We start from the raw sequence: 24,582 nt of genomic DNA, 5'->3' as shown, positions 1-24,582 counted from the left end.
TTTATAGGCTGCCATTATTGTTTGTTTCCTTTGCGTTCCCCTAAAAGCAGAAACAAAATACAAATTTCCCTGCCAGTCCTTTCTTGCGTGGCGGCAGGAGCCGGGTTTGTGTGCGTGCCACCCTCAGTAACAGATGTATTTCCTTGTTAGCACTGTTGTTATATCACATTAAATCCTAGGGATTCCAACGGAGCCTGGCATCCCAGGCTGCACGACAGCTCACAGGAGCCCAAACAGCACCAAAACCTGCCCACACGAGCAAGGGATGTGTGAGAGCCATGCCCCGGGGCAGGAGGGACACCGAGGGTGCAGGGACCTGGTTCCTGCCTTCCCCAAGGCCTGGAGATGGTTCCTGTAGCCACAAGACTCTTGCATTTATTCTTTATTTATTTATTGGATTTTTAAAATTTATTTTGATATTTTACTCTCAGGGCTCTCCCAGGTCCCAGGGGAGGCTGGACAGCAGTGGTGAGACAGAGCAGGGTTTCTGTGGCACAGCGTGCTCCCTCCAGGCGTGGCACAGGGGGAGCCCAGGCTGGGGGCTGAGCTCTGACCAGCTGCCCACGCTGGCCGTGCAGGGTGGGGAGAGGCTCTGACCCCCAGCTCTGCCTGCAGGGCCTTTGGGGCTCACAGGGGCTGCTGGGACCCCAGCTCACCTGGCCTTTCCTCACAGGTGAGTGCAGCCAGGCACTCTGGGCACACAGGTGAGTGCAGCCAGACACTCTGAGCACACAGCCAGGCACTCTGGGCACTCAGGTGAGTGCAGCCAGGCACTCTGGGCACACAGTCAGACACTCTGGGCACACAGGTGAGTGCAGCCAGACACTCTGGGCACACAGGTGAGTGCAGCCAGGCACTCTGGGCACACAGCCAGACACTCTGAGCACACAGGTGAGTGCAGCCAGACACTGTGGGCACACAGGTGAGCTGTGGCCTGAGCTGTGAGGACCCAGGGGCTTTGCTGTGCTGCCCTGTCTCTGCTCCCAGTGCACCAGCCAGGGGCTCTTCATTAGTGCTAAGTGAGTGACCCTAACGAGTCCTTCCACGTCCATGTCAGTTTTTAGGAATCAGAGGCAGGTGGTTAAGAGCTCTGAGATGTTTGGGGTGACCTTGGGGAGGCTCTAACTGCACAGAAGACTGCAAATGGTGAGTGCAGTAAGCAGATTAAGAGCCTGGCACTCTGGTGAATCTCAAGACCCAGTCTTATGTTGCTATTTTTCCCCTATGGCAAACTTACAGATTTCACAATGACTTTGCTGTAGCAGTGACTTGAAAATTATAGTGAGTGAGTGTTCCCTTTTTAAATAATGGATTATGAGGCAAAGATTAATTTTTGCTCAATTTTCACACTAAGTCAGTGCCTTGCTGCCAGCAGGAGCACAAAGAAGGACGTGAATTCACAGTGGCTCTCCTCTCTCCCAGAGTTGTCACACGCCTTTGCTGGATGGGGCTGCTTGCACTGGAGCCCTGTCACTCACATCTGCTGCCTGCTGAACCGTGGGGCTTTGACACCTCCTGGAACATCCTTTGGTTCTTGTCAGCAGTCAGGAGCTCAGCCCCTCCCCAGCCTGAGAGGAAACCACTCCTGCCATGGGCAGAAGGTCACGAGCAGCAGCCAGGGACAGCCACCACTCTGCAGCTGCCAGGTACCTCTTGTTTTTCAGGCCAGTTGAAAAAGCAGGGCAGAGGGGGAGAGAGAGAGAAGGGAACAGGGGAAGACAGACAGCTGAGAAGAGGTGAAACCAGAAATGCCATGTCCCAGAGGCATTTATCAGCCCAAATGAAATGGAAACAGCGAAAGGGAAACACTGCTTTGCTTTTCTCAAAATTGTATTTCCAGCTGAATGAGTTGAAAAGAAAATATCCTTTCCTTTTGCTGCGATTTTGAGAGATCTGTTTGCCAAGTCTGCAGGCTTAGTGGGAGAGACAAGGAGTATTTATTTTCTGTATACGTTGGTAATTTATGAGGTTGCTATAAATGCAGAGTTTATGGAAGTAAAATCAGGCCATGAAATAAAAAGGATTTTATTCAAATATCCCAGCTTATTAATTCTTTCTAATTCTTCACAGAGGAGGAGATGAGTGAGGATGCACACACAGTTTACTGAATATTAAGAGGGAGAAGATCCAGTGAAAGTAGCAAATGCAGGTATAATTTAAAAATAGAAAAAGATGAAAGATAAGTGAATTTTATTAGGGATTGAAATATAATTGAATTTTCCTTTTCCTATTTTGCCATCAAAGATGGCAGAAGGAGGTTTACCATTGTGGGAAAGGGTCTTGCATTGCTAACAAACCTGTGCAAAGTGGCTTTACCTTCCTGTGCAGCGGGGTGTGACTGAGGGGATGTAAATGCAGCTCTTATCTGTGCCACAGGAGGGGTGGAGAGGAGATTTAGAGCCTCGAGCAAGGAATAAGATGGCACAATAACTTCCACTGGGATTTAGTGCTCCACCAAGAGCAGAAATGGGGCAAACACCTCCTTCTGTATGAGCAGCACTGGCTGTCTGCTCCACTGGGTGTCCATCAGTGTGCCTGGCTGTGGGATGGCTTATTGGCCTGACTTCACCTCCAGGCATGCCCAGGAGGATGGAGGGATGGGGAAAGGTCCCACTGGGTGGTGTGCTGGGACACAGAGGTGCTCCTGGGGTGTCCCAGAGTCCCAGGCTAAGGTGCTGGACATGAGAGCCCCCAAAGCCCTCAGAAAGCTCTCCTCTCCAATGCTTTCTGGGGGAAAGGAGCCAGCAGAGCACGAATCCTCAGCAGCAGGGATGGCAGAGGAGCAGCTCACACTGCAGGGATGGCAGAGGAGCAGCTCACACTGCAGGGATGGCAGAGGAGCTGTGAGCACTGCAGGGATGGCAGAGGAGCAGTGAGCACTGCAGGGATGGCAGAGGAGCTGTGAGCACTGCAGGGATGGCAGAGGAACAGAGCTCACACTGCAGGGATGGCAGAGGAGCAGAGCTCACACTGCAGGGATGGCAGAGGAGCAGAGTTCACACTGCAGGGATGGCAGAGGAGCTGTGAGCACTGCAGGGATGGCAGAGGAGCAGAGTTCACACTGCAGGGATGGCAGAGGAGCTGTGAGCACTGCAGGGATGGCAGAGGAACAGAGCTCACACTGCAGGGATGGCAGAGGAGCAGAGCTCACACTGCAGGGATGGCAGAGGAGCAGAGCTCACACTGCAGGGATGGCAGAGGAGCCGTGAGCACTGCAGGGATGGCAGAGGAGCTGTGAGCACTGCAGGGATGGCAGAGGAGCAGCTCACACTGCAGGGATGGCAGAGGAGCCGTGAGCACTGCAGGGATGGCAGAGGAGCTGTGAGCACTGCAGGGATGGCAGAGGAGCAGCTCACACTGCAGGGATGGCAGAGGAGCTGTGAGCACTGCAGGGATGGCAGAGGAGCTGTGAGCACTGCAGGGATGGCAGAGGAGCTGTGAGCACTGCAGGGGTGGCAGAGGAGCAGAGCTCACACTGCAGGGATGGCAGAGGAGCAGAGCTCACACTGCAGGGATGGCAGAGGAGCCGTGAGCACTGCAGGGATGGCAGAGGAGCAGAGCTCACACTGCAGGGATGGCAGAGGAGCTGTGAGCACTGCAGGGGTGGCAGAGGAGCTGTGAGCACTGCAGGGATGGCAGAGGAGCAGAGCTCACACTGCAGGGGTGGCAGAGGAGCAGCTCACACTGCAGGGATGGCAGAGGAGCAGCTCACACTGCAGGGGTGGCAGAGGAGCTGTGAGCACTGCAGGGATGGCAGAGGAGCAGCTCTGCCCCAGAGCTGGGGAGATGGCACGGAGCAGCTTCACAGGGCAGGAGGGACTGGAAGTCTGTGCTCAAAGCCTGGGACAGAGGGGTTTGAAGTGGCTCTGGAGTTCCCAGTGCAGTGGCACTCCACGGGGGCTGGCTGGGGCTGTGATGGTGAGATGAGATGGGCTGAGATGAGCTGCACTTCACACAGTGCAGGAGTGCAGGAGCAGTGTGGCAGTTAGGGGAACTTTGGTGTCTTTTTTTGGAACGCTTTTGACAGTCGAGGAGCCATCTGACCTTCTGTATTTGAGATCTGATGGCTCAGGGACCTCCAGCTATCATATTGGCCATCAGTCCCTACTCTCTTATACAGAGCCAGTGCCAGGCTCAGAAAAGCCTCAGAGAAAGCTGGCTGTTCAGAGCAGCAATTCCCATTATTGCATTCACTAAAACTTCTGGGCCCCTGAGGTATACAAGGGAGTGTCTGAGTTGTAAGTATCAAAAGAAATTAATTATTCTATATTATAATTAAGTCTTTTTTAATTAGCTGAATAATTGGAATTTTTCTTGCGTTACAATGCAGGTTTTCACGTAGCCAGATAATCTGAAACTTCAGAGGGATTTACCTGAGAAATTTCTCACGTCCACAATTGTCTTTCTGTGATATAAAGTAGTAAATAAGGGTTCTGAGGTGGCTGCAAGAAAGGCAGCTCTCTTTAAAAGAAGTCTGTCAAGCCCAACTTGTCCCTGAAAATGTACGTTTTGTAAAAGCCTTCAGAAAATGTTGGGTCGAACTGTTTTAGTGTTATTGTGAGGAAATCAATATTTCCCTGCAGCCCTTGCAGCCCCCAAATTGTAGCATGTTGTTTGTGCAGAAGAAGCTGAAAGTGAAACTGCCTAAAAATGAGAGTGAAGTAAACTGGCCTGTTTCTATAATTTGCCTCAGAAGTCCCCAAGGTAAACAAAACAACACACTTGAGCAGTCAAAACTGAAATATTCTCTCAATGCAAACACCTGAATTGGAGGATGCTGGTGGCATTCTGGGAGGGGTTTTTTTTGCTTTTCTTTCAGCCTTTGTCCTTCTTCCCTCCCCTTCCCCATCTCCCTGCTCCTCATGGGCCGTGCAGCAGATCCTCCAGGCTTTGTCCTCCAGCAGGAGCACCAAGGAGGTCGTGCAAGGTCCCCGGCTGCAGTCAGTGAGCTGCCTGCAGCTCCTCACCACGGGAGAAGAGAGAGCCTTTTCCCCCTGCTCTGCCCTGGAGGCACTCAGGGCATCAGGCAGAGGCAGGGCACAGCTCCATGAGAGCCTTTTCTCCCTGCTCTGCCCTGGAGGCACTCAGAGCATCAGGCAGAGGCAGGGCACAGCTCCATGAGAGCCTTTTCCCAGTGCTGTGACCTGGCAGCACTCAGGGCACAGCTCCATGAGAGCCTTTTCCCCCTGCTCTGCCCTGGCAGCAGTCGGGCATCAGGCAGAGGCAGGGCACAGCTCCATGAGAGCCTTTTCCCCCTGCTCTGCCCTGGCAGCACTCAGGGCACAGCTCCATGAGAGCCTTTTCCCCCTGCTCTGCCCTGGCAGCACTCAGGGCACAGCTCCATGAGAGCCTTTTCCCCCTGCTCTGCCCTGGCAGCACTCAGGGCATCAGGCAGAGGCAGGAAGGCAGCTCCATGTGAGGGACACTTTTAGGAGCCTGGTGCTGGCAGAGATGCAAGCAGCACTCCCAGGTGTTCCTGAGCCCTGCTGTGACCTCTCTCATGTGACATGGGCGTGTGGGGCTGGGATTTGGACAGGTGATGCCAGGAGGAGCAGAGTTTATTGCCGTGGTACTGGGGCTGTAGGCTGGTGTTCTCTGTTGCTGTAACCGAGTTCAGAAAGGAGCCACGTTGCTTTGGTGAGTTTGGCTGGGACCTCTGTCAGCAAAATTAAAAGGGGGACTCCAGGAGACACATGGCTTGCTCACAGACACACCAGCGTGGATGCAGCAGCTTTACAATCCTGTGTGTTCACCTGTCTCAGACAGGAAAAATAAGATGAAGCCAGTTTGGTTTTGAGAACAGGAGGAGATCAGGAGAGCAAAGGACCAGAGGAAAGCAAATGCTGTGCTGGCTGGCAAAGAGACTGCTCTCTTTGTGTTCTTTGTGCTTGACTGAAACATCTTCACAGGATTTTTTCCCCTCTAATCTGGAAATAATTCTGATTTATTCTCAGCCCTCTGTTAGGAGGAGTCACACAGCAGCGGGCGCGCGGCCGCCTCCGTGTGCTTCCAGGGGGCTGCTGCCTTCCTCGCTTGGCACTGCAGTCAATTCTTGTGTTTTCAATTATATATAAAAGGCAATGATGGAGGTTTTCAGCTTTTATAGCACCACAAATCACAGAGTCCTTCTCTGTACACGCTGCAGCGCGGGGCATCACGGCTTCCCCTGCGGGCTTGCAGGGGGAGCAGCGCCACCAGAGACCCAAGAACTGCAAAAGGGACACCTGGGGAGGGCACACCTTCACGGGCAGCTGCTCCCCTGCACGGTCCTTCAGGCAGCAGCCCCTGGCTGACAGACAGGGCTGGGCAGCGTGACCTCTGGGCTGTGCCACGGAAGGGCAGGGAGATCCATTTGTGTGTGCTTCACATGGGCAGCAGCAGTCTGTGAGGAGCTGGGCAGCTCGTGTGGGCAGGGAAGGGTTAAGGTGAGGATGTCCTTGGTGACAAGGGTCAGGCACAGAGAGTGACACTGGCTGCAGCACTTCTGGGGGTGTTTATTCTCTTGGCAGCTCAAAGTCACTGGGTAGACCTGAAGCGAGTGGGCTGGGAAACTGTTGGGAGCTGGGATCTGTTTCACAGAATGATCCTTTCCTTGTACATAATATCCTAACATCATCATCATCATCATCGTTATCATCATCATCATTATTATTATTATTATATATTTGCAAAGTTAGCCCTGGTGGAAAAGGGCTTGGACTGGCACATCAGGGGTGTTTCCCTTTGAAGCCAGGCAATATAAGGAAAAAACCAAGGCTGCAATAGAGCATGAGCAATCCTCCTCAGTAGCCTGAAGATGCCAGCTACCACCCAGGGATCTGAAAAGGACTCACCACTGGCAGGCTTGCTCTTGACTTTGACATTTGGGTGCCTTAATGCACATTTCAATGCCCCGAAGTGGTCTGGTGCAAGGGCACTAGCCCTTGTCATCTCCTCCAGTTGCCCTTGGTAGAAGAGTTATTAGCCAAGCCGTTTTCATTCCGCTCTGCTGGCAGGGAAGGGGTGTCTGAATGCCTCTCAGGCTGTGTTTCACCTGTGGCAGATTGGTGGTAACCAGCAGTCAGGTCCAGGAGAGCGAGGCTGTGAGAGGCTGAGCGGGCAGGAGCAGAAATCAAATCATTGCCACATGGAGTGAGCAGGAACACTCGAATGCTGAGACTCCAGTGAGAGAGCAAGAGAGAAAAATAAACAGAGGCTGTCAGCCAGACTGGATCTATTGACTGCAGTACGAACTGGAGAAGGGGGAGTGATCCTGGTGACTGGGTGCAGAGATTTGGAATGGTCCTGTTTCTCCCAGAACACACCCTGGACCCCTGTGCTCCTTTGCAGGGTAAGGATACAGGCGAGGAGCATCCCCCCATGGTGAAGAAAGCTGTTAGTTCAGGGAGACAGGGACCAGAGAGACCACTGAGAGACTCGGTTAACTGCAGCTGGCTACCACTGAAGGCTGGTTTTGAGCCTAAACTGGAAAAAAAAAGAAAAATAAGGAAAATGGCCATTCCTAGAAAATGGCTCCTGGTGTATGTGCTGCACTGTTGCTGGGGGATAATGAACTGGCATTCAGAACTTGCTGGATGTCAGGCATGGCTGGGGGACCTGGGAATGCTGCTGGCATGAATTAGGGGCAGGGCTGGAAGGACGTGCCAGGAGGACTGGAAGGATTCTCTGGAAAGAAAAGGAAATTAGAAGTTCTTAGGCAAAGCAATCGGTACCAGCAATAATTGCTGTCACGGATCAGGGTCCGGAGAACAAACAAACCCAAGGCTGGGGGGAGGAGAGGGCCCTTGACTGTCCTGCAGTCTGTGGCTGTCTGCCCACAGGAAGGCAAAGGCTATCCTGTCTGGACTGGATAAATCTTGGAAATGGCATTTGAAGTGGACGTGAAATAGGGTTTGGAGGGAGCTAGAGCCTGGGAGAAGATCTGGCGAGATGGAATATAAAATCCATTAGTGTCTTAATGCATAAATTGGCAGAAGTGTGCAACAGCAATGAAAAACAAGCTGCTGGGAGCCCAAACTGTTATTAGATTCTGGTGCCTCAGTGACTATGGAAATTAGTATTCTGCAAGAGTCGGGGTGCCCATGAGGTGCCCCAACAGACACGGGTGCACAGGGGTCTCCTCTGGGGCAGGGGGGAGTCTCAGCTCTGCCCCCACACACACTCCAGTGCAAACTGCTCACTGGAGAGTGTGCCTGAGGGTTTTTGTATTCAGCATCATGAGCAGGATAAAAAATGGGCTTTTCAGCAGCCTGTTCTTAAACAAAACAGGTGAGTTTAGATCTGACTAACTGTGCGAGTATAATACAGAAATAGAAAGACTCATAATTACCTTGCCTACAAAATGATGTTTTCCTGTAAAGGCTCCTGTAATAGTCAGAAGAGCTCGGGATGAGGGTCAGTTACCTTTCTGCAAGTATAAGCCTGAGATAAGTTGGAGTATGGGAAGATTAATGCCTTAGCTTTAATAGCAGGGCTTGATCCAAGACTGCAGAAAGGCTGTAAGTACCCAGGCGAGCCCAGAAAGCCTGGTGGATCAAGGAGTGCCAGTGCAATGACCCAGGGTGTGTAATTCCCCTGTGGGGCTGGCATTAAAGGGAAATTGAAAGATGCATCTGACTGCGGATTTCAGAGCATTAAATGCTGTAACTCTGCAAACATCACCTCTTCTTGTTAAAATGCCAGAAATTACGGCTGCAGTAGTACAAGGAGCTAAGTGGTTTTTGGCCGTAGATCTAGCAAATGCATTTTTCTTCAGCTCTTTAGCAGAGAAACGTTGGTAAAAGTTTGGGGTTTACAGTTCAAGAGGGGAAAAAAATATTTCACTTGAGTTCCTCAAGGATTTCACGAGCTCCTGTGATCTGTCACATGCACATCACCCAAATGTGGGAGAAATTAGCCTGCAGGAAGTGTGTGACATCAGATGTGGCTCACACCTGAACTGGGTAGATGCTGGGTAGAACAAGTGTGTCAGCAGCCTGGAAGATTTGGCTGCAATCCAGGAGGGAGGATTGAAAGTCAACAGACAAAAGGTTCAATTAGTGCAACAAGAGGTAAAATATTTAGGAGCAATACGAGGCATCGAAGGCCGGGCTCCTGATAAACAGAGTGTGGAATTAATTCCAAAGCTGCCCAGCCCCACTGCTCTGCCTAGCTGAGAGCACTGTATGGCACATTTAATTGTATGCAGGATTTTATTCTGATGCTCACTGAAGTGAGTCATCCTCCAGCTAAGCTTTTAGAGAAAACCAGGCAGTGGGAGCAGGGCCTAGGAAAGCAGGCAGCTCAGTCAAGCTGAAGCCAGCCTAGCCCGAGCTGCAGTGCTGGGCTGGCTGGACCCAGGGAGCCTCCTCATGCATGGTTTGCCTCTGTCAGCCAGGGAAAAAAGTGCCAATTTGGCACAAATAGAAAGATACCGTGTTCCAGGCTATTGTCTGTGCATCTCAAATCTTATTGACACCGCAGCTCCTTGTCAAAAGGAATGAGTATATTTAGTCTGGAAATCAGAAAAATTGGATTATCTCCTTGGAGGGCGGCCAGTGGCGCAACACCCAATGCCTTCCTTGAAATGCAGCGTGTTCAGCGCGGCACAGGATGGTGCCTGTGGAGCCCTGGGCTGGCAGCACAGCTCTCGCTGGGTGAGTGGGACAGGCAGGGCTGGAGCAGGGCATGGGGCACCAGCAGCGCTGTGCTGCGGCAGCGCAGGGCGCTGGGCTGAGCCAGGTGCTGCAGCCTCCCGATGTGCAGCGGCCCGTGCAGGTTTAATTGCCTCTGTCAGAAGAGATCCAGGCAGAGCAGAGAGGTGCTGTACAGGTGGCGGGGGCCGGTGCAGAGCGCGGCCGGCCCGGGATGCGCGCAGCGCGGAGCGGGAGGCGCGGGCAGGGCTCGCCTCGCTCGCTACGAGTGGCAGCGGTCCCACAGGCATTGTCAGCTCTGCTTCCCCACGGGCTGAGCCAGCCAGGAGGAAGGATTTCATTTTGCTGAACAAGTTTCTTGCTTGGTCTAGTTACAAAGCGGCGACTGCACGGAGCAGAATGCCCACAAACCTCAGGATGTGAGGAATTTAGCTTCCGAAGGAAGCTTCAGGGAGGTTAGTACAGGTGAGTGGCAGAAAGTAGGATGTGGTGTTCCCATCTGAATGGCTCCACAAGCAGCTACAGTCAGCCATGATTCTGTTCCTTTTAAGGCCTTGGCATGAAGTGAGATATGACTCTGAGAGAATTGGTGGTTAAAGACTTCCTTATCAGATGAATAGCAACTGAAGGGTCTCACAGATTAATGAATGAAAGGATCTGACAAACGACTGCAGGATCATCAACAAATGGCTGAGCAATTAGGGCAAAATGTTCATAGAATAGATAAAAGGCAGAAAATGGTAAATAATCAACATGAAGGATGGTGAGCAGGGGTTCAGGTAGTACATCATGGGCTCCCAGCGAGGAGCACACCTGGGGCTGTGAGTGGGATGGATCTGGCACCAGCACAAATAAAGGCATTTCCATTGTTTATTAGTTCAGGTAAGTTCTGACAATGTCAGGCAGCTTCATCAATCAGCCAAAGCTTTGGAAAAGAGAAAAGCACTAAGCCATAAGAAAAGTTGTCTTTACTTTCCAGGTGACAGAAAGGAGTGAGTGTTGACCATCCCCAGAGCTGGATCAGCACGGAAACATGGATCTGCTGCGGTGGGTAAGAACAGCTCTTTATCTGTACTGGACATGAATTTTACTGAAGCTGGGCATGTGGTTGAGGGCTGTTGGGGTCTTCTTGTTCTGCCGACTACATGCAGTGTGGTGTTGCCTCTGTTTCACCCAGGAGCTGTCAGGGATGATCCCTGAGATGTTCCCACGTTCTCTCCTCAGGGGCTGCTCCCTCTCTGTGCGAGCACAGCCCCTGCTGTGGGCAGGGTGGCTGCTCAGCGGGGTAAAGGCAGTTGGCAGCCTTGGTTTGCAGCCTTGGTGCAGTGGGAGCTGCAGCTCTCTCCTCTCTGAGGTGCCCGAGCTCCCCATCATCCACAGCTGGATACGTTCAGGGGTGGCTCAGAGCTGGATCAGCCCCACTTTCCCAGAGCCAGTGGTGCTTTGCTGTGGCTGGAAGGGAAACAGCAGCTCGCCCAGCAGTTTGAAAGCCCTTATGTTTTATTTCCTTTTCCCTCGGTTTCGCAGCCCCATCCACTTTAATTTAAAAGTATTGTGTTCCCCTTTCCTGAGAGGCCAGCGTGTGTCTAGCAGGCAGTGTAGACACAGCCGTGCACTATTGTTCCTGTCACCTCCAATCACACAGCCATCACCATCATGCCAAATCCCTTCCTCCCATCTGCATTCCTCTGGATCACATCCTCCCTCCAGTCTCCATCTCCTGCCCTCCCCAGCCCGTGCAAGCAATCCAGCAGCTGAAAAGGGAGAGCTGCCTTGTTGTGGTGGAGGGTCTTTTTCCTGTCAGGAACTTGTTTCCTCTGCCATGAGCTAGGATCTCTTGAGAGAAAGCAAGCTAAAAACGTCTTTGAGCAGCCTCCTCTGTTCTGCCCTCCTGGTGCCAGTTGAAAATGAGAAGAAAAAGGTGGTGGGGGGGGGAAGATTAAAAAAAATAAAGAAAAGAGAAAGCTCTTCAAAAGGGAAGACTCTTCCAGAGCCCAAAGAATCAGTGGGACAATAGGAGATGAGGATTGCGGCTCTGCTCCGTCCCTCGGAGCTGGGCTCTGAAGTGCCCGGGTGAGGAGCTGAAAGGCTCCCTGCTCACTCACACAAAGCCTGGGCAGAGGGCAGAGGGAAGAGCAGCGGGTCCCCAGCCCTGTAATCAGGCCCACGCTGAGGGCTGGTGGCACTGCCCGGGGCTGGTGACACCGGGCAGGAGGGCAGCGTGACCCCGAGCCCCCCGAGCTGCACTGGCCCTGCTCCATTTCACAGACCCCACTGGCACCTTGGATAAAGACACCTCACACCTGCCCAGCTTCGTGTGTGACCCCTTCCTGCTCGCTACCAAAAACACAAAGTGAGAGAGTCAGGGATCATTAACTGCCTCTTGCCTTGTGCCTCTCTTTGTGCTGTGAATGTCAGCTGCTTGCGAGTCAGTTTGCTTGCAATCCTTGCTGCATCCAGGACGGGCTTCTGTGGAGCTTGGGAACAAATTACTGCAGAGCTGCTGCACTTTGGGCAGCTCCAGCCTGCAGGCTCCTCATGCCACGACTCCTTTCCTGCCCAGAGGCTGAGTCAGGGGGCCCCAGAGAACCCGTAGGGTCTGGCTGTGCTGTCAGCCCATCTCTTCCCAAATTTTTGGTGAAGAAGAAGGATTTGCAGACACCAGGGGCCACAAGAAATCCATTCCCACCCCTCAGTGAACCTCCTGAGGGTCCCTGGCTGTGCTGCACAAGCCAAGGGGCTTTGGCTTCTGGAGAAGGTCACCTGCCTCAGCAGGGAAGGAAAAAGATGGATCTGTACCTCTGTAATTTTTTTTCTAGGCAGGCTAAAGAAAACTTGATAGAAAAAATGTATGGTTTGAAACCTAAAGAGTCAAGGGTCCATTTGGTAGATTTTCTTTTAAGTTTTGAGCTTTCTGGGGGTTATCTTATTATTTTATTTGGTGGTTGGATTTTTTTTTCTTTTTTTTTTTTTTTTTTTGCATTAGAAATAGTGTCAGTTGTCAAACAAGATTCCAAATTGATTTGGTTTTTTATGTCTAGCTTTCAACATCCTCAAAGACATCTAATTGTTCAGGACACAGTGAGTATCTGCACTTACAGAAATCAAGCCTCGAGTGGAGCTCCCCTGAAAGCCAGGCACCGAGAAGCCAAGATTAGTTTTCAGAAAGTAAGTGGTTTTCATTTTTCACTTTCTCAAGGACTCTTTCAAGGGCCAAGCAGATGGCTGGGAGATCTACAGAATGGAAACCTGCAGTTCTAATGGGGACACAGAAGTGTGTGTGGAGGGGGTTGTTTGTTTGGGGTTTCTTTTAGCTAAATTGCCTTTTTGTTTGACAGCAATTTACACTATTTATGCAGCTGGAATCCCAGTGCATTTTTATGTGGACTCTCCCTTTTCAACAAAGGACTGAGAAAATTGCCACACTAATTCTAGGAGCTTCCCAGCAGCTCTGAGGGACAGCCAGCAGAGAGATTTCACAGTTAGAAACACGAAGGCAGGCAACAGAAGAAAAGCACAGCTCGGTTCCAGAAGCAGCTCTGGCTCCGCTCTCAGGGCTTTTCATGGAGAGGTGGGCATGTTGAGCACCAGCCTGGCCTCAGCTGCTTTCTCAGCAGCCCTGGGGGCCGTGTTGGCCTTGTGGCAGTGCTGGCCTGCCTGGGACAGGCTCCTTGTCCCCGAGGAGAGAGGGCTGTGGCACAGGGAGGCGGTGGCAGCACGGGGCACGGGTGTCCCCATGTCCCCAGCCCCGCTGCCCCAGGGCCTGGCAGACCTTCCATGTGTTTGTACCTCAATAAATTTAGTCTAATACCATATTTCTCTCCACATCATTCCCAGGGTGATTCACTGGAGCCTGCCTGGACACGTTCCTGTGAGCCTGCTGAGGAACCCGCTGATGTGGGGCCAGGGAGCAGCAGGCTCCCCAAAGGAGGCACAGGAATCCCTGCCAAGGGCACTCACAACTCAGGGCTGGAGAATTCACTCCTCTCCCACCACCCGGGCTGAGCAAACGGCCTGGTGGCATGAGGAGATGGTGCTGGTCTTGCACCTGCACAGGGAAACTGAGGCACAGGCTCGGGGTGGTGCCTTCCTAGGGGAGCCCCAGGAGCTCCCCAGGATCCTGCACCCACCGAGCCCAGGTTTCACTGGAGCAGGGCACAGACACCCCCTCATGTTTGCAAGTGTTTGCTGTGTGCCTGTCCCACTCGTTTCCCTTGCTAGCCTGTCACAACCACTACTAAAATATGCTTATCTCATGTATGCAAATAGCAGGATATTTATAAGATTCTTTGAAATTTCCATAATTGTGCTGTAAAAAAAAAAAAAACCAAAAAAAAACCCTCTTTGCTTATCTCACAAAGTGTTGTAACCACAGTGTTACTTTTATTGAAATCCAAAAATCACTCTGCAAAATAAGAATAGTTAGAAAACTGTCAGGTTTTTATATTTTTGAAATAGAAGGGAAAGAAAGTGAGCAAACCAGGCTTTATTATTTTAAATTAGAAACTTTAATGCTCACCAAAAAGGATATAAACTGTAAATGTATTTTAGCAGTTCCTAGAGAAGAAGAGAGAGGTTTTAATAATAACACTGTGTGCTCCTATATCATTTTCATTAGAAAAATCTTGGAGCACTTTCAGCTTATTAAAGAATGGAATGCCTCAGAAGGCTCTCGGGAGGTGCTAGAGGAAAGCAAAGTAACAAATATAAATCCACATTATTCTCCATCCTGTGGCTACCTGGAGCTTCCCAGCCCCCCTTGGGATGCACAGCCCCCTGTCCCCCCTGGCAGGGACAGCAGCTGCCCGTGGCACTGCCAGGGCCCCTCTGCTCCCACTGCTCATTTCGTGGCTGGGTGAACCAAGACACGGAAGGATTTTCCCCAATCTCGTGTCCCGCCCCGTGGGGACACGCCAGGAGCTCTGCAGGGATTCCTGTGCCTCCCCTGGGGAGCCCTGCTGCTCCCTGGCCTCACCTCAGTGGGTTCCTCAGCAGGAACGTGTCCAGGCAGGCTCCAGTGAATCACCCTGGGAATGATGTGGGGAGGACAGAAGAATAAGATATTAGCCTAAATTTAGCAAGAGGCATAAAATGTTCGCTGGAACAACAAAAGGAGGAAGAGAGGCTGTAAAGGTAGGGGGTATTCCCTGGTCCGATGAAGAAAATAATATTAAAAACTCCCCAGTGCTTAATTTCAGGAAATCCAATAGAGCGAGCGAGTGCCCAGAAGAGGAACAGCGTGTTAACATATCTTAGATAAACAGGAGCCAAGTTGTTACCCTGACAGGAACACGAGAGAGCCCATCAATGCAGTGGGGGAGAATAATAAATTAAAAACCAGATGGTTCAAAGATGTGATTGCGTCTTCAGCTTCAGCAGGAAGAAAGAAGGGGAATACATATGGATTGCAGGCAGGCCAGGAACACAAAAGCTTGGAAAAAGCACAAGAACAGGAGAGGCAGGCTCATCAGAATGAAATTAATTAAAAGAGCAGGACCTCAAGTTATTTTAGGTCCCAGTGGTAGAAACACCAGAATTCCAAGCTCCATTCTTCATTTATACATAAAGTTTCCTATTTCATCCATGCTCAGAAAAGGACCTCTTCCTTTCTGAGCTAGATAGTGAGTCAAGGCAGATGGGAATTATTCTGAGCTTGGAGAAAACAAAGAAGCACAAATTAATGGCTTGCTGGCAGAAAGGCAGTTTAAAGCACTTTGCCAAAGCACATTTTATTCCTACCCTTATCCTACATAGATATTTTTTCCTTTAATTCTGCTCAGCACAGAAATGCATGACTAAGCAGAGATCCATATCTGCATGTGCATAGGCTGGAGGGGCATTAAAACAGGCAAAAAAAAAAAGACAAAAGGAGCGGGGGGGAGTCTGCAATGGCTGTGCAATGACTTAACAACTTGCTGCATGTCGTTCAGCGCTCAGAAAATAGAACAACCCCCTCTTGCCAGCTTGAACTCTCTCCTCCCATCCTTTCTGTGTGGGTTTCTGTGCATCTGCCTGCATTCTGTCACACACACAGGGACGTGTGTACGTGCACACCCTCCCCGGGAGCTCCACACGCACAAGCAGCGACTGGGAGGGCAGGAGTCCTCGTGGCCATGGTCACCTTGGCCAAAATCCCGCTTCTGCCATAACAGGAAGCTGTGCCTTTGACTTTGGTTTGACTCCAGCCTCCTCTGCAGCTCCAAATCTGCAGCAAGGCTCTCGCTGCCCGGGATTGCATTCGGCCATTCCTGTGAGAAGTCTGGAAATCGTTTAACTGTGCAAATTTATCATGCATAAACAATTTAAGTTATGATACCGATAATATTTCAGTCTTAACTTGGCAAAATGATGGAGGCAGAAACTCGAACTGCACTTGTGTTTGAATAGTGTTGACTCCTCCATAGCTATCAACTTTCAAGACCTCAATTTGATATCCCCTGGGAGCAGATTCCCCCTGTGCTCAGGGTGGTAGAAACAGGAGATCAGGAGGTGGAGGTTCGGTTCTTCTTATGAGATTTTCAGCTGCTTTCTTAACTTCCTGTCACCTCTTTTCCCCTCGTGTAAAATTAGGATAATGACATTTGTTCATGTGACAGTAGCTTAAAGCGTTCATGTCTGAAATGCAGTGCTCAGGTGGAAGGTGTTACACACTTCAGGGATTATTGTTTATTACCACCATTGCTATTCCTGATATTTCTGGGAGTTTCACTCTCACGTATGCAATAAGGGCAAAATATTATGAACATTTTGCCTGATTTTGAACTTAAAACCAATTTTGTTCTGAATTAATTCCTTTGAATAGAATTATTCCTGAACTGCATCAACTGGGGACCAGCTGCTGACCCCAAGTGTTTAAGGACTCCAGATAATCACCGATGAAAGGAGACAAAAATACATTTTATCTAAGAAGTATCTAATGTTGTGATAGAAACTGAAATTAAAGTATAATCCAGAGAGAGAGAGGGAGAGGGAGAGAGAGTATTCTTTAATTAAAATCAGCTACGTCAAAAGATGGATTTTCTCAGGAGTGAAATTTGCACTGTGCTGAAGGCTTTCCACTTAAATCCTTGATGATGCAAGGAAAAAGAATTCTCAGGGAGTAATATTGGCATTAGCAGATAGCCACATGCCACTGCACAGTAAGGGAAAACCTGCAGAGAAAAATATGTATGGCCAACAGAATGGAAAGATGCACAAAACAGGAAACTCCCTGAAACACAAACACATGATTGTTCAGCAGCAAATGAATAGTTTGGCAGAGAAAGGGACACGAGATAGAGGCTTGAAGAAAGGAAAAATAAACCCAGGAGCTGCAGGGATCAATGAAAACAACGGGCCCTTTCTGCCAGGAGATGTGTTAAAAGACTGAAGCAGGGTTTTAGAAAACGTGTTCAGAAGGATCCGTGGGCCTCCCACCACGCCCGTGGCAGTTCCTGGTGCCAGGCAGGCACAGGTGGGGATGGTGGAGCCAGGTGGGAGCAGCAGGTGAGGGGCAGCATCCCCTGGGGCACCCTGGGGCTGGGCAGCACTGCCCTCCCCCCTGCACAGCTGCTGCTGGTGATGATGATGATGGTGATGGTGATGATGGTGATGGTGATGCTGCTGCTATTGCTGATGGTGATGATGGTGATGAGGATGATGCTGGTTATTCTGATGCTGCTGGTGATGCTGATGATGGTGATGGTGATGGTGATGATGGCAGCTGTTTTGGAGAGCAGCCCTTCCAATGACCCTGCTCCCTTCCCGTTGGGAATCCTGCTCCATCCCGGGTCAGCTGCCATCACAGAGGGTTTCCTGCAGCACACGGAAGGCTCCTGGGCTGGCAGGGTGCTGGGTAGCTCTGAACTGGCTGTGTGGCAGGATCACCTTGCAGAAGCTCCCTTTCACCGGCGTTTATTTCGTCGTGTGCAGCAGAGAAGGTTCCAGCAGCTGCTGCACGCTGCTTTCCTCACATGCAAACCTCTCTGGCAGGAATCTTGTCTAACAGCCAGCTGGGCTCTGTGAGAAGTGGTTCTGCTGCAGAGGAAAATGTATCTCTTCATTTTTTTATCTTTTTTTTTTCCTTAAAAAAAGCCAAAAAACCAAAAAAAAAAAAAAAAAGAAACAAAACAAACAAACAAACAACAACAACAAAAAACAAAAAAAAAAAAGAAAAAAAAAAAACAAAAAAAAAGAAAACCAAAAAACAAAAAAAAAGAAAACCAAAAAAAAAAAAAAACAAACAAACAAAAAAAAAAACCCACAAGAAAACTTCAGGGCTAAAGTAGAGGAGCTGCTGGAGAGGGGTCCCAGCTCTGGGGAAATGGGCAGGGCGTGGGCAGCAGCAGAGCCCTCCCTGTGCTCAGGGCACCTTATTGCCAGGGAGAGGGCACACAGAGCTCCAGTGCCTGTAAGTGCCTCACAGCTTTGCTCTGTGGGATGCAAATGTTTTTGTAGAAGGAGCCTAAACCCAAATTGTTAGCCTAATATTGGCCATGATATTGCAGCCAGGCAGGACGGGATATGTAGCAGGGGACATTTTAATGTGTCAGATTAAAACACCTCTGCAAATCTTGGCTGAGTTCAGGTTCCCAAAGAGCTGTTGTGGATTCAGGACAAATTTCAGTTCAAGCAGAAGGGTTGGCTAATCATTAAAATACATCATACAGGTAATCTGGCTCACGCTCCCAGACCTTTAGAGGTATTTTAGTACCCACAGCACTCCAAGTGCTAAAACAGCTTGACCAAATTTGGCACTCAGCATCTCCTGAAAGGAAAACAGAACTCGCAGCAGCAGAAGAGCGAGGCCTTCTCAGTGATGTGACTTAGATGGGAAATCAGAGGCTCCCCTGGGCTGAGCCCCACGTTCCCAGAGCTGTGGCAGCTCTCAGCAGCCCTGTGCTGAGGGGGCTGCTGTCCGTGGCAGAGGGGGCAGAGGAGCTGGGAGTCAGGCCTGGTGGGGCGTGCTGGCGAGCCCTGTTCACATATTAACAGATTTCCACTCAAACTGGCAAATAGAGGATGTCTATGCTCGAAACGCTGTGTGAAAGCCAAGGCAACAAAAGTCAAAATGTGCATGCGAGAATATGTGGCACACACAGTATATGTCACAATGTTTACCATCACTTCAAAACATGCACCCGCCCACAGCTCTTCACTAGCGGCGTCCTGGAACTTCTCCAATTGGGATTTGCTATATGAAGCAAAAGTCAATTAAAATCAGCCATTATTGTACAGATCATGAGATCCATAGTACGAGATCCCACACTCATCCCAGATGCTCATTAATAGCAGTGTGTTGTAAACAATCCAGGACAATTGCTTGGGGTTTGTAGACTTTTCTGATGGCTGCGTTTGCTCAGTTAACACACAACACTTTTAAAAGGGTTGGATTACAATTTTTAGCAAATATCAAATTCCCCAGAAACACAGTTCTGTTGCATTCTGGAGCTGTTTCAAATGTAGGTCAGAGTCAGTAAGTATGCTTAGCTAATGAAAACAGAGGCAGGGGGAGAAAGATTTGGGGAAGGGAGGTTCTGCCTGCCCGGCTTGCTAGAGGAGCAGCAGCTCGCCCACCTTCCCTCCCAGGGCTGCTGCTGGCTGAGGTGTGGGGACTCCTCTCTGCATCAATCCCAAATTCCAGCCTGGAAAGGCACCACCTGCTGCAGCCTGGTGTGCTCCCCTGGCTTCCCTCAGCATCCTGAGGAGCTCCTCCATGCAGTCAGGGAAATGTGATTTCCCAGGGAGGTAAACTGTGCAGTCCCCTGGTCAGAAGCTCGTGTGACTGTACAGATCCAAACCCATGATTATCTGTGAAGATTTACTGGCTGGATTCAGTGAAATCCATGCAGGAATGGCCTTGAGCTGAGATAATTTTTGGGGTAGGTGGAGGTTTCCAGTCCTTCAGATAGAGCCAAACACCAGCATCCATCTCCCAGCTCCCAGGTAAGGCCAGGCCAGAATCACAGGTGAACCTGACCCTTCAGTCCTGCTCAGAAACAAAACACTGGCAGGGCTTTTTTGGTCAAATAAAACATCACCTCAACATGAAACTAACAGCTTTGTTTTGGAAAAAGGTTGCCCCACCCCTACACACACACACAAATGCACATGCTAATTTTTAGGGCTGATTTATAAACAAAAAATCTGTAATTAGCACAATTTTGTCTGTAATTAGCAGGGGTAAGTTGTTTGCTTTAGTGCCAATATCAGTAGCAATGGAAGTGCACTTGCTCTTTTGTTTTCCTCTCTTTCACTACCTCTTTCTGTTTGGTTTCAAGGTGAGATCAGTATCTGGAAACATGATGTAATTTATGCTGTTATCATTTTATGAACTCCAGCAAATCTACTCCTGATAATGTCTTATAATTATACTGGTAATCAGAACTGGATTTGAAAATGTAGGAAGCCTGGTGCCAGCTGCCACTGTGTGTCTGACCAGATCACAAAAGGAAAACAACAGTTACTGGCATTTATTGTCAGGGGAGCTTCAGCTCAGACCTGCAGACAGATACGGACTGCAAAAATGAAATGGCTGTTCATTTCATGTGTATGCCTAATTTCTGTGGATTTTCAGACTGGCATCCTCGTCTCTGTCATGCTTGCTCCCATTTTCTTCTCAGATTTCCTTTAAGAGAAGCTTCCCTACTCTAAAGCCAAATGCAGTGTTCCCTGCTGTGATGGATTCCTTCTTTTTCCTTCCTAATTGGAGCCATTTCATCAGATCGAATTTTGACAAAGATAGTAATTGTCATCCAATTTTAAGGCAATGACAAGATCAATATGAATTCTCGGATGACAAGTATTATTACTGGGTGAGCACAAAGAAACAAAGAAAATGAAAAATCCATGTTCTAGGGATCAAAACAGTTAGAGGCACATGCTTGCCTTGATCCACGTGTGTGTGAATCCTGTTTCAACAATAGGGGCTGTGCCTGTGGATGGATGGGGTAGAACAGATGGCCTTTGCCAGGCAAATGGTGCAGGAAAACGAGCACCCAGTGCTTTAGTACATTGCAGTTTGGGTAATGTGGGAGTCAATTAACTTGCCACCAAACAGGCTTGCAGGGAAAATTACCCACAGCCCCATCTCAGAGAATTCTGCTCCTCCTTAACATTTTGTGCTCCTTCTGTTCCCCGAGTGCCAGGAGCAAATGCCCAAGAAAACCCTCCTTCTTTAAGGTAAATATATTCAAACTGTATTTATGTGGGCAGAAGTACTTGATTATTTTTATAACATTGTTTGAATGAGATGATCTGATTAGTTAATGGCCCAAAGAGTTCAGGCAGAGTTCAGATAAGGATCTAAAACGTGCAGCAGCATCTTCAGACGTTTTCCACACCGTGGTGGTTCTGGGAGGATTCTGCCATGTGTGCATGACTTGCCAGGCACTGTCATGTTGTTTTAGCAGGTTCACCCTGCAACAAGACATTTCTTCAAGGCATTTGACCCTCAGAGGTCAGCTCCTGCTCTGTGTTTGCTGCTCTGAGTGCGTCCAGGTTTCCACTGCAGGGCTGCTCTGCACACGCCTGTCTGGCCATTAAACCAGAGCTCCTGCCTTCCCACCCCCAAAAAGTGTTAAATCCAAGGAATTAGAACCTGCCTGGGTGTTTGGGTTTGGTTTTGTTTTTTTTTTTTTCTTTTTCATTATTTATATTCAAAATACATTTTAACTGAGGAAAGGCAAAATAATACATGGTTGTGGTGCTAATTGGCAGCTGCTCTGGGTAACAACCGTGACAAGTTTGAGCCCTGTCCACCCCACGCCAGCCAAGTCATTAAGGGTTTCCAGGCAGAGAATTGGGTTATGAAACCCAGCATTCACTGGTGGCTGTGCTGGTGTCCCTGCATTGCTGAGCACGCTCTCAGGCACCCCAGTGCAGCTTCAGTGGGATTATGACCCGTGGAGGAAGGCCTCAGCCAAGCGCTGAAAAGATGTTTGTTAGCCTCCAAAATATAAATAAAATATTTACAAAGAGAATAATTGACTTTTGATGTTTACTTCAGGCTATGGTTAAGCAGGCAGTGTCTGTACCGAGCAATGCAGTGACCACCTGCCACAAATGCTGTGATATTTGACAGATCCCTTTCTGCCAAGAACTATAATTCCTATTTAAATCTAAATAGAGGAGCCATGAATGCAGATTTCTCATCACAAAGACACTGATGCTAATCCCCAGTACAGAAAAATAAGAAAAGCCAGAACGTTTTATTGGATTTTATATGGAAGATAATTAAACAGTATTTCTTCTTTACTTGGTATACAGCATCCCATCAACCTTCCTGCTGAAATTTGTTTATAAAGAAAGCCAGAAAGTTTTATTACATTTTTATGTAAAAGAAAATTAGCATTTTGTATTTTTGAACTTACATTAGAATAACCAAAAGTGAGTAAACTAAAAATGACCAAAGAATGATGAAAATAAACAGGAAAAAAAGAGTAAGGAAAGCAAAGCACTGTTCTCATACACACAATTTCATATTCCGAGCATGCAAACCAAATAAATGTTTGTGTGCATATGTATGTGTTGGATATATTCACGTACCAAGCAGTTCTGAAAACCTAGGCTGGTGGAAGTCAGGAAATGCTGGAATTGGATGTGCTTGCACACCCCTGGTCTGGCCTCTCTGATGTGTACACAGAACGGGTGCTGGGGTTTTTTCCACACACACCCCACAGAAAATGGTGCAGTGTAGGCAGAAGATTGGCTGTGAGCATGATGTCATCTCTGAGAGAGCTGCTCTGCAGTTTCTGCTCTGCCCACAAGGCAGTTTGGTATTTTGGATGTACCCAAGGAAGTTCTCGTGGCATGTTCCCCAGCAGGTGGGCGCTGCCAATCTGAGCCTGTGCAAAATGTGGCTGAGGGTGCATTTCAAGGGAGCTTCTAACGGAGGGGAGGGGGCCAGGGGAGCTGTATCCAAGGCTGCATCCTCGGCATTTCAAAATGTTTCACTTCAGCCCGTGCTGCCATTTACTGCATTATGTGATGCATGTGGATTTTCCTAACAAAAGATGTTTATGAGGAGAGTATATTTTAAGATCCCTTTCATGACTGCACAGACCCCTCTCCAAGCAGATGGCCTGACAGTTGCAAGGAAACTATTCATAAGCCAGAAGTAGCGTTTAAAATTCTTTTTTTTTTTTTTTTTTGAGAAAAAAAAAAAAGACAGTTTGTTCTCCGTGTACATTTTAAGCAGGTACTAATTCTGTCTGTGGCAGCACCTTCCCCAGCCCAGCAGCACCACAGCACCCTCCTGGCTGCTCCCATGCACTGAAATTCCAGTTCCACTCACTGCTAACTTGGAGTGATGCTGGAGATGCAACAGTTTCCCTCGTGCACCCAAAACAGGCAGGACCCACAGAGAAAATGTTTGCTTGTGAGTGTGTAGAAACAAGAATTCTCCAAGGACGTGAATATATTCATTTCCATTTTCATTCTCAGCCTTGACTGCTACCTAGATGTTGTTAACAGTCTTTGGGGAGAATAACCAGCTGAGAACAAAGTAACTAAACCTGAGCCACTTCAGCATCCCTAAGTTCATGTATTCAGGGAGAAATCTGGAAGCAATGGCCTCACACAGCTGCATTTGCTGACCCTTTTAATTGCCTGCCACAGAACCTCCTGCTCGAAGGAAACCGGCGCTTCCATATCACGCACTTGATAAATAAATAATGCCATTCCTCTGGAGACAAGAATTCCATCTCCAGCACAAGGACAGGGACTAAGCGTCCTTCCAGTCTGGGGAGATGGTTTGTTTTTGCTTTTCCTTCACCTCAGGAGCTGAGGCTTATTATTTGTCACATCAAACACATTTAGAAGTATTTCTGAAAAATTTGCCTAATATCCTGCAGCAATGAGTTGCAGGGTTGATTATACACTGCACGAATGTTTTCAGCATTTTTCCTTCACCTTTCCATGCATATTTGTGCTTCAGAGAAAACAGAATAAATAGCCCCTTCTCTCTGCTTCTGTTATATCATCTTTTACTCTTGTGTTTAGTAAACTAAACAATGCTAGTCTTTTTAATCACTTTTTAGATGGAAGCCTCTTTCCTCATGTGTTTAATCATTTTTGCTGCACTTTTTTTGCTGCAGAAATACATACATGTGGGCATACACACCCTGGAGCAATCACAAAGTCTGCTAAGAACAGGTTTTAAGGCTTCACAGAGGTTTGCTCTTAGCTCCCAAAACAACTCCTGTTCATCTCACTCTAAATTCACTTTTGGAAAGAGGGTCCCCCTGCGCGGGAGCTGAGCTGGGTGTGCAGATGTGCAGGGGAAAGGAGGAGCAGGACAGGGAGGCTGGGCAGGCTGCAGAGCTCAGCCCAGCCCAGCCTTGCTGCAGGAGCAAAGCCTGGAGCAGGGCAGGAATGGTTTGTGCTGTGTGAGGACGAGCCTTCTGAAGGCTCAGATCGTTTGTGGGTGATGTTGTTCCATGGTGCTGAGGCTCTCCAGGCTGCCTTTGTGCCTCTCTCACCCTGCCCAGCTCTGAGAGGGCAGGGCAGGGCAGGGCTGCTGCTGCTCTGCTCAGCCCAAAAGAGAAGGTGAAGGAGGAATAAGAACCTGGTGAAGGTGATGCCTAAGGAGGCTGCCTGGAACAGATGCTGGAGTTAAAGAATAAAGTAGGATTTATTAAAAGGCCTTTAAAGGACACACCTTGGGCAGCACAAGAGCCCAGCCAGGGCTACACCCAAGATCAATGGTGTCTCACGAGTTTTCACCCTTCTATCAGTTTTGGTCCGTGTCCATATCGGGGTTCAGTGTCCAATTGCAGCTCCAGGTTCTGCAGTCCCACCCTCCCAGGGTGCTCTCTCTCCTCCATCCCCTGCTGTTTGCACTCTTTGGGCTGAAGCTGCAGCGCTGTCCTTGGTTCTGGGCTGGAAAAGGATTGTTCTGTGGGGCTGAGCTGTGAGGAGAGCTGCTGGCACTGTGTGTGCAGTTCAGAGCCACACACCAGGGCACTGCAGA

At 49.2% G+C, this 24,582-nt stretch overlaps 1 long non-coding RNA gene across 2 annotated transcripts in view; it reads left to right on the top strand.

The window, feature by feature from the left end:
- Window positions 1-1,465: 1,465 nt before the first annotated feature.
- Window positions 1,466-24,582, top strand: part of LOC119695101 — a 60,746-nt gene continuing 37,629 nt past the window's right edge. The window contains exons 1-3 of one of the 2 annotated variants that reach the window (XR_005255053.1): window positions 1,466-1,646; window positions 10,612-10,683; window positions 12,674-12,800. This is a non-coding gene — a long non-coding RNA (uncharacterized LOC119695101). Of the gene's footprint in view, window positions 1,647-4,129; window positions 4,239-10,611; window positions 10,684-12,673; window positions 12,801-24,582 lie in introns of those variants that run through there. The other variant, XR_005255052.1, reaches the window with a different exon arrangement.

The sequence above is a fragment of the Motacilla alba genome, chromosome 4A (genome assembly GCF_015832195.1).
Source record: "Motacilla alba alba isolate MOTALB_02 chromosome 4A, Motacilla_alba_V1.0_pri, whole genome shotgun sequence".
Taxonomy (NCBI): Eukaryota; Metazoa; Chordata; class Aves; order Passeriformes; family Motacillidae; genus Motacilla; species Motacilla alba.
The sequence above is the reverse complement of the archived record's forward strand: the minus strand, read 5'-3'. Positions and strand labels throughout refer to the sequence as shown.